Source organism: Garra rufa, chromosome 1, assembly GCF_049309525.1.
Source record: "Garra rufa chromosome 1, GarRuf1.0, whole genome shotgun sequence".
NCBI lineage: Eukaryota > Metazoa > Chordata > Actinopteri > Cypriniformes > Cyprinidae > Garra > Garra rufa.
This window is the reverse complement of record NC_133361.1, coordinates 67988340-68006004: the sequence shown is the minus strand read 5'-3', so window position 1 is coordinate 68006004 and position 17665 is coordinate 67988340. Positions and strand designations below refer to the sequence as shown.

Below are 17665 nucleotides of genomic sequence, written 5' to 3'. Positions count from 1 at the left end.
CCCAGGTGCTGCAAGACAAGTTGGAAATGTGTGCAAGATTCAAGTTATGTTGAAAAGACCAGTGCACAGGCTTTACATCGAGACAAGCAGAGTGGCGCAGCGGAAGCGTGCTGGGCCCATAACCCAGAGGTCGATGGATCGAAACCATCCTCTGCTAAGCTTGTTTCACTTTTATTTGTGCCCAGGTGCTTCAAGACAAGTTAGAAATTTGTGCAAGAATCATGTTATGTTGAAAAGACCAGTGCACGAGCCCTACATCAAGTCAAGCAGAGTGGCACAGCGGAAGCGTGCTGGGCCCATAACCCAGAGGTCGATGGATCGAAACCATCCTCAGCTAAGCTTGTTTCACTTTTATTTGTGCCCAAGTGCTTCAAGACAAGTTGGAAATTTGTGCAAGAATCATGTTATGTTGAAAAGACCAGTGCACGAGCTCTACATCAAGTCAAGCAGAGTGGCGCAGCGGAAGCGTGCTGGGCCCATAACCCAGAGGTCGATGGATCGAAACCTTCCTCTGCTAAGCTTGTGTCACTTTTATATGTGCCCAGGTGCTGAAAGGCAAGTCAGAAATGTGTGCAAGAATCAAGTTATGTTGAAAAGACCAGTGCATGGGCTCTACATCAAGGCGAGCAGAGTGGCACAGCGGAAGCGTGCTGGGCCCATAACCCAGAGGTCGATGGATCGAAACCATCCTCTGCTAAGCTTGTTTCACTTTTATTTGTGCCCAAGTGCTTCAAGACAAGTTAGAAATTTGTGCAAGAATCATGTTATGTTGAAAAGACCAGTGCACGAGCTCTACATCAAGTCAAGCAGAGTGGCGCAGCGGAAGCGTGCTGGGCCCATATCCAAGAGGTCGATGGATCGAAACCATCCTCTGCTAAGCTTGTTTCACTTTTATTTGTGCCCAAGTGCTTCAAGACATGTTAGAAATGTGTGCAAGATTCATGTTATGTTGAAAAGACCAGTGCACGAGCTCTACATCAAGTCAAGCAGAGTGGCGCAGCGGAAGCGTGCTGGGCCCATAACCCAGAGGTCGATGGAACGAAACCATCCTCTGCTAAGCTTGTTTCACTTTTATTCGTGCCCAAGTGCTTCAAGACAAGTTAGAAATTTGTGCAAGAATCATGTTATGTTGAAAAGACAAGTGCACGAGCTCTACATCAAGTCAAGCAGAGTGGCGCAGCGGAAGCGTGCTGGGCCCATAACCAAGAGGTCGATGGATCGAAACCATCCTCTGCTAAGCTTGTTTCACTTTTATTTGTGCCCAAGTGCTTCAAGACATGTTAGAAATGTGTGCAAGATTCATGTTATGTTGAAAAGACCAGTGCACGAGCTCTACATCAAGTCAAGCAGAGTGGCGCAGCGGAAGCGTGCTGGGCCCATAACCCAGAGGTCGATGGAACGAAACCATCCTCTGCTAAGCTTGTTTCACTTTTATTCGTGCCCAAGTGCTTCAAGACAAGTTAGAAATTTGTGCAAGAATCATGTTATGTTGAAAGACCAGTGCACGAGCTCTACATCAAGTCAAGCAGAGTGGCGCAGCGGAAGCGTGCTGGGCCCATAACCCAGAGGTCGATGGATCGAAACCTTCCTCTGCTAAGCTTGTGTCACTTTTATATGTGCCCAGGTGCTGCAAGACAAGTTAGAAATGTGTGCAAGATTCGTTATGTTGAAAAGACCAGTGCACGAGCTCTACATCAAGTCAAGCAGAGTGGAGCAGCGGAAGCGTGCTGGGCCCATAACCCAGAGGTCAATTGGAACGAAACCATCCTCTGCTAAGCTTGTTTCACTTTTATTTGTGCCCAAGTGCTTCAAGACAAGTTAGAAATTTGTGCAAGAATCATGTTATGTTGAAAAGACCAGTGCACGAGCTCTACATCAAGTCAAGCAGAGTGGTGCAGCGGAAGCATGCTGGGCCCATAACCCAGAGGTCGATGGATCGAAACCTTCCTCTGCTAAGACTTCTGCGCTTGTATATATGACAGAGCCCCCAAAAAAGAGAAATGTTCAGAGCCTGTTTGTGAAAACCTAAAGTCACTTGGTCCTCTCACAAAAGTTGTTAATCCAGAAGCTGAATGAGATGAAGACCTAAAAGAAAAAGTAAGCAGCTGCATGACAGCCCCAGTGGCCTAATGGATAAGGCACTGGCCTCCTAAGCCAGGGATCGTGGGTTCGAGTCCCATCTAGGGTGACTTTCAGCAGAGTGGCGCAACGAAGCCGTGCTGGGCCCATAACCCTGAAGTCGATGGATCGAAACCATCCTCTGCTGATCTTGTTTCACTTTTATATGTGCTCAGGTGCTGCAAGACAAGTTAGAAACGTGTGCCAGAATCAAGTGATGTTGAAAAGACCAGTGTACGGGCTCTACATCAAGGTGAGCAGAGTGGCGCAGCGGAAGCATGCTGGGCCCATAACCCAGAGGTCAATGGATCGAAACCATCCTCTGCTAATCTTGTTTCACTTTTATATGTGCCCAAGTGCTGCAAGACAAGTTAGAAATATGTGCAAGAATCATGTTATGTTGAAAAGACCAGCGCACAGGCTCTATATCAAGACAAGCAGAGTGGCGCAGCGGAAGCGTGCTGGGCCCATAACCCAGAGGTCGATGGATCGAAACCATCCTCTGCTAATCTTGTTTCACTTTTATATGTGCCCAGGTCTTGCAAGACAAGTTAGAAATGTGTGCAAGAATCAAGTTATTTTGAAAAGACCAGTGCACGGGCTCTACATCAAGGCGAGCAGAGTGGCGCAGCGGAAGCGTGCTGGGCCCATAACCCAGAGGTCGATGGATCGAAACCTTCCTCTGCTAAGCTTGTGTCACTTTTATATGTGCCCAGGTGCTGAAAGGCAAGTCAGAAATGTGTGCAAGAATCAAGTTATGTTGAAAAGACCAGTGCATGGGCTCTACATCAAGGCGAGCAGAGTGGCACAGCGGAAGCGTGCTGGGCCCATAACCCAGAGGTCGATGGATCGAAACCATCCTCTGCTAAGCTTGTTTCACTTTTATTTGTGCCCAAGTGCTTCAAGACAAGTTAGAAATTTGTGCAAGAATCATGTTATGTTGAAAAGACCAGTGCACGAGCTCTACATCAAGTCAAGCAGAGTGGCGCAGCGGAAGCGTGCTGGGCCCATAACCAAGAGGTCGATGGATCGAAACCATCCTCTGCTAAGCTTGTTTCACTTTTATTTGTGCCCAAGTGCTTCAAGACATGTTAGAAATGTGTGCAAGATTCATGTTATGTTGAAAAGACCAGTGCACGAGCTCTACATCAAGTCAAGCAGAGTGGCGCAGCGGAAGCGTGCTGGGCCCATAACCCAGAGGTCGATGGAACGAAACCATCCTCTGCTAAGCTTGTTTCACTTTTATTCGTGCCCAAGTGCTTCAAGACAAGTTAGAAATTTGTGCAAGAATCATGTTATGTTGAAAAGACCAGTGCACGAGCTCTACATCAAGTCAAGCAGAGTGGCGCAGCGGAAGCGTGCTGGGCCCATAACCAAGAGGTCGATGGATCGAAACCATCCTCTGCTAAGCTTGTTTCACTTTTATTTGTGCCCAAGTGCTTCAAGACATGTTAGAAATGTGTGCAAGATTCATGTTATGTTGAAAAGACCAGTGCACGAGCTCTACATCAAGTCAAGCAGAGTGGCGCAGCGGAAGCGTGCTGGGCCCATAACCCAGAGGTCGATGGAACGAAACCATCCTCTGCTAAGCTTGTTTCACTTTTATTCGTGCCCAAGTGCTTCAAGACAAGTTAGAAATTTGTGCAAGAATCATGTTATGTTGAAAGACCAGTGCACGAGCTCTACATCAAGTCAAGCAGAGTGGCGCAGCGGAAGCGTGCTGGGCCCATAACCCAGAGGTCGATGGATCGAAACCTTCCTCTGCTAAGCTTGTGTCACTTTTATATGTGCCCAGGTGCTGCAAGACAAGTTAGAAATGTGTGCAAGATTCGTTATGTTGAAAAGACCAGTGCACGAGCTCTACATCAAGTCAAGCAGAGTGGAGCAGCGGAAGCGTGCTGGGCCCATAACCCAGAGGTCAATTGGAACGAAACCATCCTCTGCTAAGCTTGTTTCACTTTTATTTGTGCCCAAGTGCTTCAAGACAAGTTAGAAATTTGTGCAAGAATCATGTTATGTTGAAAAGACCAGTGCACGAGCTCTACATCAAGTCAAGCAGAGTGGTGCAGCGGAAGCATGCTGGGCCCATAACCCAGAGGTCGATGGATCGAAACCTTCCTCTGCTAAGACTTCTGCGCTTGTATATATGACAGAGCCCCCAAAAAAGAGAAATGTTCAGAGCCTGTTTGTGAAAACCTAAAGTCACTTGGTCCTCTCACAAAAGTTGTTAATCCAGAAGCTGAATGAGATGAAGACCTAAAAGAAAAAGTAAGCAGCTGCATGACAGCCCCAGTGGCCTAATGGATAAGGCACTGGCCTCCTAAGCCAGGGATCGTGGGTTCGAGTCCCATCTAGGGTGACTTTCAGCAGAGTGGCGCAACGAAGCCGTGCTGGGCCCATAACCCTGAAGTCGATGGATCGAAACCATCCTCTGCTGATCTTGTTTCACTTTTATATGTGCTCAGGTGCTGCAAGACAAGTTAGAAACGTGTGCCAGAATCAAGTGATGTTGAAAAGACCAGTGTACGGGCTCTACATCAAGGTGAGCAGAGTGGCGCAGCGGAAGCATGCTGGGCCCATAACCCAGAGGTCAATGGATCGAAACCATCCTCTGCTAATCTTGTTTCACTTTTATATGTGCCCAAGTGCTGCAAGACAAGTTAGAAATATGTGCAAGAATCATGTTATGTTGAAAAGACCAGCGCACAGGCTCTATATCAAGACAAGCAGAGTGGTGCAGCGGAAGCGTGCTGGGCCCATAACCCAGAGGTCGATGGATCGAAACCATCCTCTGCTAATCTTGTTTCACTTTTATATGTGCCCAGGTCTTGCAAGACAAGTTAGAAATGTGTGCAAGAATCAAGTTATTTTGAAAAGACCAGTGCACGGGCTCTACATCAAGGCGAGCAGAGTGGTGCAGCGGAAGCGTGCTGGGCCCATAACCCAGAGGTCAATGGATCGAAACTATCCTCTGCTAAGCTTGTTTCACTTCTGTATGTGCCCAGGTGCTGCAAGACAAGTTAGAAATGTGTGCAAGAATCAAGTTATGTTGAAAAGACCAGTGCATGGGTTCTACATCAAGGCGAGCAGAGTGGCACAGCGGAAGCGTGCTGGGCCCATAACCCAGAGGTCGATGGATCGAAACCATCCTCAGCTAAGCTTGTTTCACTTTTATTTGTGCCCAAGTGCTTCAAGACAAGTTAGAAATTTGTGCAAGAATCATGTTATGTTGAAAAGACCAGTGCACAAGCTTTACATCAAGACAAGCAGAGTGGCGCAGCGGAAGCGTGCTGGGCCCATAACCCAGAGGTCGATGGATCGAAACCATCCTCTGCTAAGCTTGTTTCACTTTTATTTGTGCCCAAGTGCTTCAAGACAAGTTAGAAATGTGTGCAAGATTCATGTTATGTTGAAAAGACCAGTGCACGAGCTCTACATCAAGTCAAGCAGAGTGGAGCAGCGGAAGCGTGCTTGGCCCATAACCCAGAGGTCAATTGGAACGAAACCATCCTCTGCTAAGCTTGTTTCACTTTTATTCGTGCCCAAGTGCTTCAAGACAAGTTAGAAATTTGTGCAAGAATCATGTTATGTTGAAAAGACCAGTGCACGAGCTCTACATCAAGTCAAGCAAAGTGGTGCAGCGGAAGCATGCTGGGCCCATAACCCAGAGGTCGATGGATCGAAACCATCCTCTGCTAATCTTGTTTCACTTTTATATGTGCCCAGGTCTTGCAAGACAAGTTAGAAATGTGTGCAAGAATCAAGTTATTTTGAAAAGACCAGTGCACGGGCTCTACATCAAGGCGAGCAGAGTGGTGCAGCGGAAGCGTGCTGGGCCCATAACCCAGAGGTCGATGGATCGAAACTATCCTCTGCTAAGCTTGTTTCACCTCTATATGTGCCCAGGTGCTGCAAGACAAGTTAGAAATGTGTGCAAGAATCAAGTTATGTTGAAAAGACCAGTGCATGGGTTCTACATCAAGGCGAGCAGAGTGGCACAGCGGAAGCGTGCTGGGCCCATAACCCAGAGGTCGATGGATCGAAACCATCCTCAGCTAAGCTTGTTTCACTTTTATTTGTGCCCAAGTGCTTCAAGACAAGTTAGAAATTTGTGCAAGAATCATGTTATGTTGAAAAGACCAGTGCACAAGCTTTACATCAAGACAAGCAGAGTGGCGCAGCGGAAGCGTGCTGGGCCCATAACCCAGAGGTCGATGGATCGAAACCATCCTCTGCTAAGCTTGTTTCACTTTTATTTGTGCCCAGGTGCTTCAAGACAAGTTAGAAATTTGTGCAAGAATCATGTTATGTTGAAAAGACCAGTGCACGAGCCCTACATCAAGTCAAGCAGAGTGGCACAGCGGAAGCGTGCTGGGCCCATAACCCAGAGGTCGATGGATCGAAACCATCCTCAGCTAAGCTTGTTTCACTTTTATTCGTGCCCAAGTGCTTCAAGACAAGTTAGAAATTTGTGCAAGAATCATGTTATGTTGAAAAGACCAGTGCATGAGCTCTACATCAAATCAAGCAGAGTGGCGCAGCGGAAGCGTGCTGGGCCCATAACCCAGAGGTCGATGGATCGAAACCATCCTCAGCTAAGCTTGTTTCACTTTTATTCATGCCCAAGTGCTTCAAGACAAGTTGGAAATTTGTGCAAGAATCATGTTATGTTGAAAAGACCAGTGCACAAGCTCTACATCAAGTCAAGCAGAGTGGCGCAGCGGAAGCATGCTGGGCCCATAACCCAGAGGTCGATGGATCGAAACCTTCCTCTGCTAAGACTTCTGCGCTTGTATATATGACAGAGCCCCCAAAAAAGAGAAATGTTCAGAGCCTGTTTGTGAAAACCTAAAGTCACTTGGTCCTCTCACAAAAGTTGTTAATCCAGAAGCTGAATGAGATGAAGACCTAAAAGAAAAAGTAAGCAGCTGCATGACAGCCCCAGTGGCCTAATGGATAAGGCACTGGCCTCCTAAGCCAGGGGTTGTGGGTTCGAGTCCCATCTGGGGTGACTTTCAGCAGAGTGGTGCAACGAAGCCGTGCTGGGCCCATAACCCTGAAGTCGATGGATCGCACCATCCTCTGCTGATCTTGTTTCACTTTTATATGTGCTCAGGTGCTGCAAGACAAGTTAGAAATGTGTGCCAGAATCAAGTGATGTTGAAAAGACCAGTGCAAGGGCTCTGCATCAAGGCGAGCAGAGTGGTGCAGCGGAAGCGTGCTGGGCCCATAACCCAGAGGTCGATGGATCGAAACTATCCTCTGCTAAGCTTGTTTCACTTCTATATGTGCCCAGGTGCTGCAAGACAAGTTAGAAATGTGTGCAAGAATCAAGTTATGTTGAAAAGACCAGTGCATGGGTTCTACATCAAGGCGAGCAGAGTGGCACAGCGGAAGCGTGCTGGGCCCATAACCCAGAGGTCGATGGATCGAAACCATCCTCAGCTAAGCTTGTTTCACTTTTATTTGTGCCCAAGTGCTTCAAGACAAGTTAGAAATTTGTGCAAGAATCATGTTATGTTGAAAAGACCAGTGCATGAGCTCTACATCAAATCAAGCAGAGTGGCGCAGCGGAAGTGTGCTGGGCCCATAACCCAGAGGTCGATGGATTGAAACCATCCTCTGCTAAGCTTGTTTCACTTTTATTTGTGCCCAAGTGCTTCAAGACAAGTTAGAAATGTGTGCAAGATTCATGTTATGTTGAAAAGACCAGTGCACGAGCTCTACATCAAGTCAAGCAGAGTGGCGCAGCGGAAGCGTGCTGGGCCCATAACCCAGAGGTCGATGGATCGAAACCATCCTCTGCTAAGCTTGTTTCACTTTTATTCGTGCCCAAGTGCTTCAAGACAAGTTAGAAATTTGTGCAAGATTCATGTTATGTTGAAAAGACCAGTGCACAAGCTCTACATCAAGTCAAGCAGAGTAGCACAGCGGAAGCGTGCAGGGCCCATAACCCAGAGGTCGATGGATCGAAAACATCCTCTGCTAAGCTTGTTTCACTTTTATTCATGCCCAAGTGCTTCAAGACAAGTTAGAAATTTGTGCAAGGATAATGTTATGTTGAAAAGACCAGTGCACGAGCTCTATATCAAGTCAAGCAGAGTGGCGCAGCGGAAGCGTGCTGGGCCCATTACCCAGAGGTCGATGGATCGAAACCATCCTCTGCTAAACTTGTGTCACTTTTATATGTGCCCAGGTGCTGCAAGACAAGTTTGAAATGTGTGCAAGATTCAAGTTATGTTGAAAAGACCAGTGCACAGGCTTTACATCGAGACAAGCAGAGTGGCGCAGCGGAAGCGTGCTGGGCCCATAACCCAGAGGTCGATGGATCGAAACCATCCTCTGCTAAGCTTGTTTCACTTTTATTTGTGCCCAGGTGCTTCAAGACAAGTTAGAAATTTGTGCAAGAATCATGTTATGTTGAAAAGACCAGTGCACGAGCCCTACATCAAGTCAAGCAGAGTGGCACAGCGGAAGCGTGCTGGGCCCATAACCCAGAGGTCGATGGATCGAAACCATCCTCAGCTAAGCTTGTTTCACTTTTATTTGTGCCCAAGTGCTTCAAGACAAGTTGGAAATTTGTGCAAGAATCATGTTATGTTGAAAAGACCAGTGCACGAGCTCTACATCAAGTCAAGCAGAGTGGCGCAGCGGAAGCGTGCTGGGCCCATAACCCAGAGGTCGATGGATCGAAACCTTCCTCTGCTAAGCTTGTGTCACTTTTATATGTGCCCAGGTGCTGAAAGGCAAGTCAGAAATGTGTGCAAGAATCAAGTTATGTTGAAAAGACCAGTGCATGGGCTCTACATCAAGGCGAGCAGAGTGGCACAGCGGAAGCGTGCTGGGCCCATAACCCAGAGGTCGATGGATCGAAACCATCCTCTGCTAAGCTTGTTTCACTTTTATTTGTGCCCAAGTGCTTCAAGACAAGTTAGAAATTTGTGCAAGAATCATGTTATGTTGAAAAGACCAGTGCACGAGCTCTACATCAAGTCAAGCAGAGTGGCGCAGCGGAAGCGTGCTGGGCCCATAACCAAGAGGTCGATGGATCGAAACCATCCTCTGCTAAGCTTGTTTCACTTTTATTTGTGCCCAAGTGCTTCAAGACATGTTAGAAATGTGTGCAAGATTCATGTTATGTTGAAAAGACCAGTGCACGAGCTCTACATCAAGTCAAGCAGAGTGGCGCAGCGGAAGCGTGCTGGGCCCATAACCCAGAGGTCGATGGAACGAAACCATCCTCTGCTAAGCTTGTTTCACTTTTATTCGTGCCCAAGTGCTTCAAGACAAGTTAGAAATTTGTGCAAGAATCATGTTATGTTGAAAAGACAAGTGCACGAGCTCTACATCAAGTCAAGCAGAGTGGCGCAGCGGAAGCGTGCTGGGCCCATAACCAAGAGGTCGATGGATCGAAACCATCCTCTGCTAAGCTTGTTTCACTTTTATTTGTGCCCAAGTGCTTCAAGACATGTTAGAAATGTGTGCAAGATTCATGTTATGTTGAAAAGACCAGTGCACGAGCTCTACATCAAGTCAAGCAGAGTGGCGCAGCGGAAGCGTGCTGGGCCCATAACCCAGAGGTCGATGGAACGAAACCATCCTCTGCTAAGCTTGTTTCACTTTTATTCGTGCCCAAGTGCTTCAAGACAAGTTAGAAATTTGTGCAAGAATCATGTTATGTTGAAAGACCAGTGCACGAGCTCTACATCAAGTCAAGCAGAGTGGCGCAGCGGAAGCGTGCTGGGCCCATAACCCAGAGGTCGATGGATCGAAACCTTCCTCTGCTAAGCTTGTGTCACTTTTATATGTGCCCAGGTGCTGCAAGACAAGTTAGAAATGTGTGCAAGATTCGTTATGTTGAAAAGACCAGTGCACGAGCTCTACATCAAGTCAAGCAGAGTGGAGCAGCGGAAGCGTGCTGGGCCCATAACCCAGAGGTCAATTGGAACGAAACCATCCTCTGCTAAGCTTGTTTCGCTTTTATTTGTGCCCAAGTGCTTCAAGACAAGTTAGAAATTTGTGCAAGAATCATGTTATGTTGAAAAGACCAGTGCACGAGCTCTACATCAAGTCAAGCAGAGTGGTGCAGCGGAAGCATGCTGGGCCCATAACCCAGAGGTCGATGGATCGAAACCTTCCTCTGCTAAGACTTCTGCGCTTGTATATATGACAGAGCCCCCAAAAAAGAGAAATGTTCAGAGCCTGTTTGTGAAAACCTAAAGTCACTTGGTCCTCTCACAAAAGTTGTTAATCCAGAAGCTGAATGAGATGAAGACCTAAAAGAAAAAGTAAGCAGCTGCATGACAGCCCCAGTGGCCTAATGGATAAGGCACTGGCCTCCTAAGCCAGGGATCGTGGGTTCGAGTCCCATCTAGGGTGACTTTCAGCAGAGTGGCGCAACGAAGCCGTGCTGGGCCCATAACCCTGAAGTCGATGGATCGAAACCATCCTCTGCTGATCTTGTTTCACTTTTATATGTGCTCAGGTGCTGCAAGACAAGTTAGAAACGTGTGCCAGAATCAAGTGATGTTGAAAAGACCAGTGTACGGGCTCTACATCAAGGTGAGCAGAGTGGCGCAGCGGAAGCATGCTGGGCCCATAACCCAGAGGTCAATGGATCGAAACCATCCTCTGCTAATCTTGTTTCACTTTTATATGTGCCCAAGTGCTGCAAGACAAGTTAGAAATATGTGCAAGAATCATGTTATGTTGAAAAGACCAGCGCACAGGCTCTATATCAAGACAAGCAGAGTGGCGCAGCGGAAGCGTGCTGGGCCCATAACCCAGAGGTCGATGGATCGAAACCATCCTCTGCTAATCTTGTTTCACTTTTATATGTGCCCAGGTCTTGCAAGACAAGTTAGAAATGTGTGCAAGAATCAAGTTATTTTGAAAAGACCAGTGCACGGGCTCTACATCAAGGCGAGCAGAGTGGCGCAGCGGAAGCGTGCTGGGCCCATAACCCAGAGGTCGATGGATCGAAACCTTCCTCTGCTAAGCTTGTGTCACTTTTATATGTGCCCAGGTGCTGAAAGGCAAGTCAGAAATGTGTGCAAGAATCAAGTTATGTTGAAAAGACCAGTGCATGGGCTCTACATCAAGGCGAGCAGAGTGGCACAGCGGAAGCGTGCTGGGCCCATAACCCAGAGGTCGATGGATCGAAACCATCCTCTGCTAAGCTTGTTTCACTTTTATTTGTGCCCAAGTGCTTCAAGACAAGTTAGAAATTTGTGCAAGAATCATGTTATGTTGAAAAGACCAGTGCACGAGCTCTACATCAAGTCAAGCAGAGTGGCGCAGCGGAAGCGTGCTGGGCCCATAACCAAGAGGTCGATGGATCGAAACCATCCTCTGCTAAGCTTGTTTCACTTTTATTTGTGCCCAAGTGCTTCAAGACATGTTAGAAATGTGTGCAAGATTCATGTTATGTTGAAAAGACCAGTGCACGAGCTCTACATCAAGTCAAGCAGAGTGGCGCAGCGGAAGCGTGCTGGGCCCATAACCCAGAGGTCGATGGAACGAAACCATCCTCTGCTAAGCTTGTTTCACTTTTATTCGTGCCCAAGTGCTTCAAGACAAGTTAGAAATTTGTGCAAGAATCATGTTATGTTGAAAAGACCAGTGCACGAGCTCTACATCAAGTCAAGCAGAGTGGCGCAGCGGAAGCGTGCTGGGCCCATAACCAAGAGGTCGATGGATCGAAACCATCCTCTGCTAAGCTTGTTTCACTTTTATTTGTGCCCAAGTGCTTCAAGACATGTTAGAAATGTGTGCAAGATTCATGTTATGTTGAAAAGACCAGTGCACGAGCTCTACATCAAGTCAAGCAGAGTGGCGCAGCGGAAGCGTGCTGGGCCCATAACCCAGAGGTCGATGGAACGAAACCATCCTCTGCTAAGCTTGTTTCACTTTTATTCGTGCCCAAGTGCTTCAAGACAAGTTAGAAATTTGTGCAAGAATCATGTTATGTTGAAAGACCAGTGCACGAGCTCTACATCAAGTCAAGCAGAGTGGCGCAGCGGAAGCGTGCTGGGCCCATAACCCAGAGGTCGATGGATCGAAACCTTCCTCTGCTAAGCTTGTGTCACTTTTATATGTGCCCAGGTGCTGCAAGACAAGTTAGAAATGTGTGCAAGATTCGTTATGTTGAAAAGACCAGTGCACGAGCTCTACATCAAGTCAAGCAGAGTGGAGCAGCGGAAGCGTGCTGGGCCCATAACCCAGAGGTCAATTGGAACGAAACCATCCTCTGCTAAGCTTGTTTCACTTTTATTTGTGCCCAAGTGCTTCAAGACAAGTTAGAAATTTGTGCAAGAATCATGTTATGTTGAAAAGACCAGTGCACGAGCTCTACATCAAGTCAAGCAGAGTGGTGCAGCGGAAGCATGCTGGGCCCATAACCCAGAGGTCGATGGATCGAAACCTTCCTCTGCTAAGACTTCTGCGCTTGTATATATGACAGAGCCCCCAAAAAAGAGAAATGTTCAGAGCCTGTTTGTGAAAACCTAAAGTCACTTGGTCCTCTCACAAAAGTTGTTAATCCAGAAGCTGAATGAGATGAAGACCTAAAAGAAAAAGTAAGCAGCTGCATGACAGCCCCAGTGGCCTAATGGATAAGGCACTGGCCTCCTAAGCCAGGGATCGTGGGTTCGAGTCCCATCTAGGGTGACTTTCAGCAGAGTGGCGCAACGAAGCCGTGCTGGGCCCATAACCCTGAAGTCGATGGATCGAAACCATCCTCTGCTGATCTTGTTTCACTTTTATATGTGCTCAGGTGCTGCAAGACAAGTTAGAAACGTGTGCCAGAATCAAGTGATGTTGAAAAGACCAGTGTACGGGCTCTATATCAAGGTGAGCAGAGTGGCGCAGCGGAAGCATGCTGGGCCCATAACCCAGAGGTCAATGGATCGAAACCATCCTCTGCTAATCTTGTTTCACTTTTATATGTGCCCAAGTGCTGCAAGACAAGTTAGAAATATGTGCAAGAATCATGTTATGTTGAAAAGACCAGCGCACAGGCTCTATATCAAGACAAGCAGAGTGGTGCAGCGGAAGCGTGCTGGGCCCATAACCCAGAGGTCGATGGATCGAAACCATCCTCTGCTAATCTTGTTTCACTTTTATATGTGCCCAGGTCTTGCAAGACAAGTTAGAAATGTGTGCAAGAATCAAGTTATTTTGAAAAGACCAGTGCACGGGCTCTACATCAAGGCGAGCAGAGTGGTGCAGCGGAAGCGTGCTGGGCCCATAACCCAGAGGTCGATGGATCGAAACTATCCTCTGCTAAGCTTGTTTCACTTCTGTATGTGCCCAGGTGCTGCAAGACAAGTTAGAAATGTGTGCAAGAATCAAGTTATGTTGAAAAGACCAGTGCATGGGTTCTACATCAAGGCGAGCAGAGTGGCACAGCGGAAGCGTGCTGGGCCCATAACCCAGAGGTCGATGGATCGAAACCATCCTCAGCTAAGCTTGTTTCACTTTTATTTGTGCCCAAGTGCTTCAAGACAAGTTAGAAATTTGTGCAAGAATCATGTTATGTTGAAAAGACCAGTGCACAAGCTTTACATCAAGACAAGCAGAGTGGCGCAGCGGAAGCGTGCTGGGCCCATAACCCAGAGGTCGATGGATCGAAACCATCCTCTGCTAAGCTTGTTTCACTTTTATTTGTGCCCAAGTGCTTCAAGACAAGTTAGAAATGTGTGCAAGATTCATGTTATGTTGAAAAGACCAGTGCACGAGCTCTACATCAAGTCAAGCAGAGTGGAGCAGCGGAAGCGTGCTTGGCCCATAACCCAGAGGTCAATTGGAACGAAACCATCCTCTGCTAAGCTTGTTTCACTTTTATTCGTGCCCAAGTGCTTCAAGACAAGTTAGAAATTTGTGCAAGAATCATGTTATGTTGAAAAGACCAGTGCACGAGCTCTACATCAAGTCAAGCAAAGTGGTGCAGCGGAAGCATGCTGGGCCCATAACCCAGAGGTCGATGGATCGAAACCATCCTCTGCTAATCTTGTTTCACTTTTATATGTGCCCAGGTCTTGCAAGACAAGTTAGAAATGTGTGCAAGAATCAAGTTATTTTGAAAAGACCAGTGCACGGGCTCTACATCAAGGCGAGCAGAGTGGTGCAGCGGAAGCGTGCTGGGCCCATAACCCAGAGGTCGATGGATCGAAACTATCCTCTGCTAAGCTTGTTTCACCTCTATATGTGCCCAGGTGCTGCAAGACAAGTTAGAAATGTGTGCAAGAATCAAGTTATGTTGAAAAGACCAGTGCATGGGTTCTACATCAAGGCGAGCAGAGTGGCACAGCGGAAGCGTGCTGGGCCCATAACCCAGAGGTCGATGGATCGAAACCATCCTCAGCTAAGCTTGTTTCACTTTTATTTGTGCCCAAGTGCTTCAAGACAAGTTAGAAATTTGTGCAAGAATCATGTTATGTTGAAAAGACCAGTGCACAAGCTTTACATCAAGACAAGCAGAGTGGCGCAGCGGAAGCGTGCTGGGCCCATAACCCAGAGGTCGATGGATCGAAACCATCCTCTGCTAAGCTTGTTTCACTTTTATTTGTGCCCAGGTGCTTCAAGACAAGTTAGAAATTTGTGCAAGAATCATGTTATGTTGAAAAGACCAGTGCACGAGCCCTACATCAAGTCAAGCAGAGTGGCACAGCGGAAGCGTGCTGGGCCCATAACCCAGAGGTCGATGGATCGAAACCATCCTCAGCTAAGCTTGTTTCACTTTTATTCGTGCCCAAGTGCTTCAAGACAAGTTAGAAATTTGTGCAAGAATCATGTTATGTTGAAAAGACCAGTGCATGAGCTCTACATCAAATCAAGCAGAGTGGCGCAGCGGAAGCGTGCTGGGCCCATAACCCAGAGGTCGATGGATCGAAACCATCCTCAGCTAAGCTTGTTTCACTTTTATTCATGCCCAAGTGCTTCAAGACAAGTTGGAAATTTGTGCAAGAATCATGTTATGTTGAAAAGACCAGTGCACAAGCTCTACATCAAGTCAAGCAGAGTGGCGCAGCGGAAGCATGCTGGGCCCATAACCCAGAGGTCGATGGATCGAAACCTTCCTCTGCTAAGACTTCTGCGCTTGTATATATGACAGAGCCCCCAAAAAAGAGAAATGTTCAGAGCCTGTTTGTGAAAACCTAAAGTCACTTGGTCCTCTCACAAAAGTTGTTAATCCAGAAGCTGAATGAGATGAAGACCTAAAAGAAAAAGTAAGCAGCTGCATGACAGCCCCAGTGGCCTAATGGATAAGGCACTGGCCTCCTAAGCCAGGGATCGTGGGTTCGAGTCCCATCTAGGGTGACTTTCAGCAGAGTGGCGCAACGAAGCCGTGCTGGGCCCATAACCCTGAAGTCGATGGATCGAAACCATCCTCTGCTGATCTTGTTTCACTTTTATATGTGCTCAGGTGCTGCAAGACAAGTTAGAAACGTGTGCCAGAATCAAGTGATGTTGAAAAGACCAGTGTACGGGCTCTACATCAAGGTGAGCAGAGTGGCGCAGCGGAAGCATGCTGGGCCCATAACCCAGAGGTCAATGGATCGAAACCATCCTCTGCTAATCTTGTTTCACTTTTATATGTGCCCAAGTGCTGCAAGACAAGTTAGAAATATGTGCAAGAATCATGTTATGTTGAAAAGACCAGCGTACAGGCTCTATATCAAGACAAGCAGAGTGGCGCAGCGGAAGCGTGCTGGGCCCATAACCCAGAGGTCGATGGATCGAAACCATCCTCTGCTAATCTTGTTTCACTTTTATATGTGCCCAGGTCTTGCAAGACAAGTTAGAAATGTGTGCAAGAATCAAGTTATTTTGAAAAGACCAGTGCACGGGCTCTACATCAAGGCGAGCAGAGTGGTGCAGCGGAAGCGTGCTGGGCCCATAACCCAGAGGTCGATGGATCGAAACTATCCTCTGCTAAGCTTGTTTCACTTCTATATGTGCCCAGGTGCTGCAAGACAAGTTAGAAATGTGTGCAAGAATCAAGTTATGTTGAAAAGACCAGTGCATGGGTTCTACATCAAGGCGAGCAGAGTGGCACAGCGGAAGCGTGCTGGGCCCATAACCCAGAGGTCGATGGATCGAAACCATCCTCAGCTAAGCTTGTTTCACTTTTATTTGTGCCCAAGTGCTTCAAGACAAGTTAGAAATTTGTGCAAGAATCATGTTATGTTGAAAAGACCAGTGCATGAGCTCTACATCAAATCAAGCAGAGTGGCGCAGCGGAAGTGTGCTGGGCCCATAACCCAGAGGTCGATGGATTGAAACCATCCTCTGCTAAGCTTGTTTCACTTTTATTTGTGCCCAAGTGCTTCAAGACAAGTTAGAAATGTGTGCAAGATTCATGTTATGTTGAAAAGACCAGTGCACGAGCTCTACATCAAGTCAAGCAGAGTGGCGCAGCGGAAGCGTGCTGGGCCCATAACCCAGAGGTCGATGGATCGAAACCATCCTCTGCTAAGCTTGTTTCACTTTTATTCGTGCCCAAGTGCTTCAAGACAAGTTAGAAATTTGTGCAAGATTCATGTTATGTTGAAAAGACCAGTGCACAAGCTCTACATCAAGTCAAGCAGAGTAGCACAGCGGAAGCGTGCAGGGCCCATAACCCAGAGGTCGATGGATCGAAAACATCCTCTGCTAAGCTTGTTTCACTTTTATTCATGCCCAAGTGCTTCAAGACAAGTTAGAAATTTGTGCAAGGATAATGTTATGTTGAAAAGACCAGTGCACGAGCTCTATATCAAGTCAAGCAGAGTGGCGCAGCGGAAGCGTGCTGGGCCCATTACCCAGAGGTCGATGGATCGAAACCATCCTCTGCTAAACTTGTGTCACTTTTATATGTGCCCAGGTGCTGCAAGACAAGTTGGAAATGTGTGCAAGATTCAAGTTATGTTGAAAAGACCAGTGCACAGGCTTTACATCGAGACAAGCAGAGTGGCGCAGCGGAAGCGTGCTGGGCCCATAACCCAGAGGTCGATGGATCGAAACCATCCTCTGCTAAGCTTGTTTCACTTTTATTTGTGCCCAGGTGCTTCAAGACAAGTTAGAAATTTGTGCAAGAATCATGTTATGTTGAAAAGACCAGTGCACGAGCCCTACATCAAGTCAAGCAGAGTGGCACAGCGGAAGCGTGCTGGGCCCATAACCCAGAGGTCGATGGATCGAAACCATCCTCAGCTAAGCTTGTTTCACTTTTATTTGTGCCCAAGTGCTTCAAGACAAGTTGGAAATTTGTGCAAGAATCATGTTATGTTGAAAAGACCAGTGCACGAGCTCTACATCAAGTCAAGCAGAGTGGCGCAGCGGAAGCGTGCTGGGCCCATAACCCAGAGGTCGATGGATCGAAACCTTCCTCTGCTAAGCTTGTGTCACTTTTATATGTGCCCAGGTGCTGAAAGGCAAGTCAGAAATGTGTGCAAGAATCAAGTTATGTTGAAAAGACCAGTGCATGGGCTCTACATCAAGGCGAGCAGAGTGGCACAGCGGAAGCGTGCTGGGCCCATAACCCAGAGGTCGATGGATCGAAACC

General features: G+C 47.4%; 6 non-coding genes across 6 annotated transcripts; all 6 read left to right on the top strand.

Annotated features, from left to right (window-relative positions):
* The first annotated feature begins 2115 nt into the window (after positions 1 to 2115).
* trnar-ccu (transfer RNA arginine (anticodon CCU)) lies at positions 2116 to 2188 on the top strand. Its single transcript has one exon. It is a non-coding gene; the product is annotated as a tRNA-Arg (tRNA).
* Positions 2189 to 4404: 2216 nt separating this feature from the next.
* Positions 4405 to 4477, top strand: trnar-ccu (transfer RNA arginine (anticodon CCU)). Its single transcript has one exon. It is a non-coding gene; the product is annotated as a tRNA-Arg (tRNA).
* Positions 4478 to 7056: 2579 nt separating this feature from the next.
* On the top strand, positions 7057 to 7129 carry trnar-ccu (transfer RNA arginine (anticodon CCU)). Its single transcript has one exon. It is a non-coding gene; the product is annotated as a tRNA-Arg (tRNA).
* Positions 7130 to 10424: 3295 nt separating this feature from the next.
* Positions 10425 to 10497, top strand: trnar-ccu (transfer RNA arginine (anticodon CCU)). The gene has a single exon. It is a non-coding gene; the product is annotated as a tRNA-Arg (tRNA).
* A 2216-nt stretch (positions 10498 to 12713) lies between these two features.
* On the top strand, positions 12714 to 12786 carry trnar-ccu (transfer RNA arginine (anticodon CCU)). The gene has a single exon. It is a non-coding gene; the product is annotated as a tRNA-Arg (tRNA).
* A 2579-nt stretch (positions 12787 to 15365) lies between these two features.
* Positions 15366 to 15438, top strand: trnar-ccu (transfer RNA arginine (anticodon CCU)). The gene has a single exon. It is a non-coding gene; the product is annotated as a tRNA-Arg (tRNA).
* The last annotated feature ends 2227 nt before the right edge of the window (positions 15439 to 17665 follow it).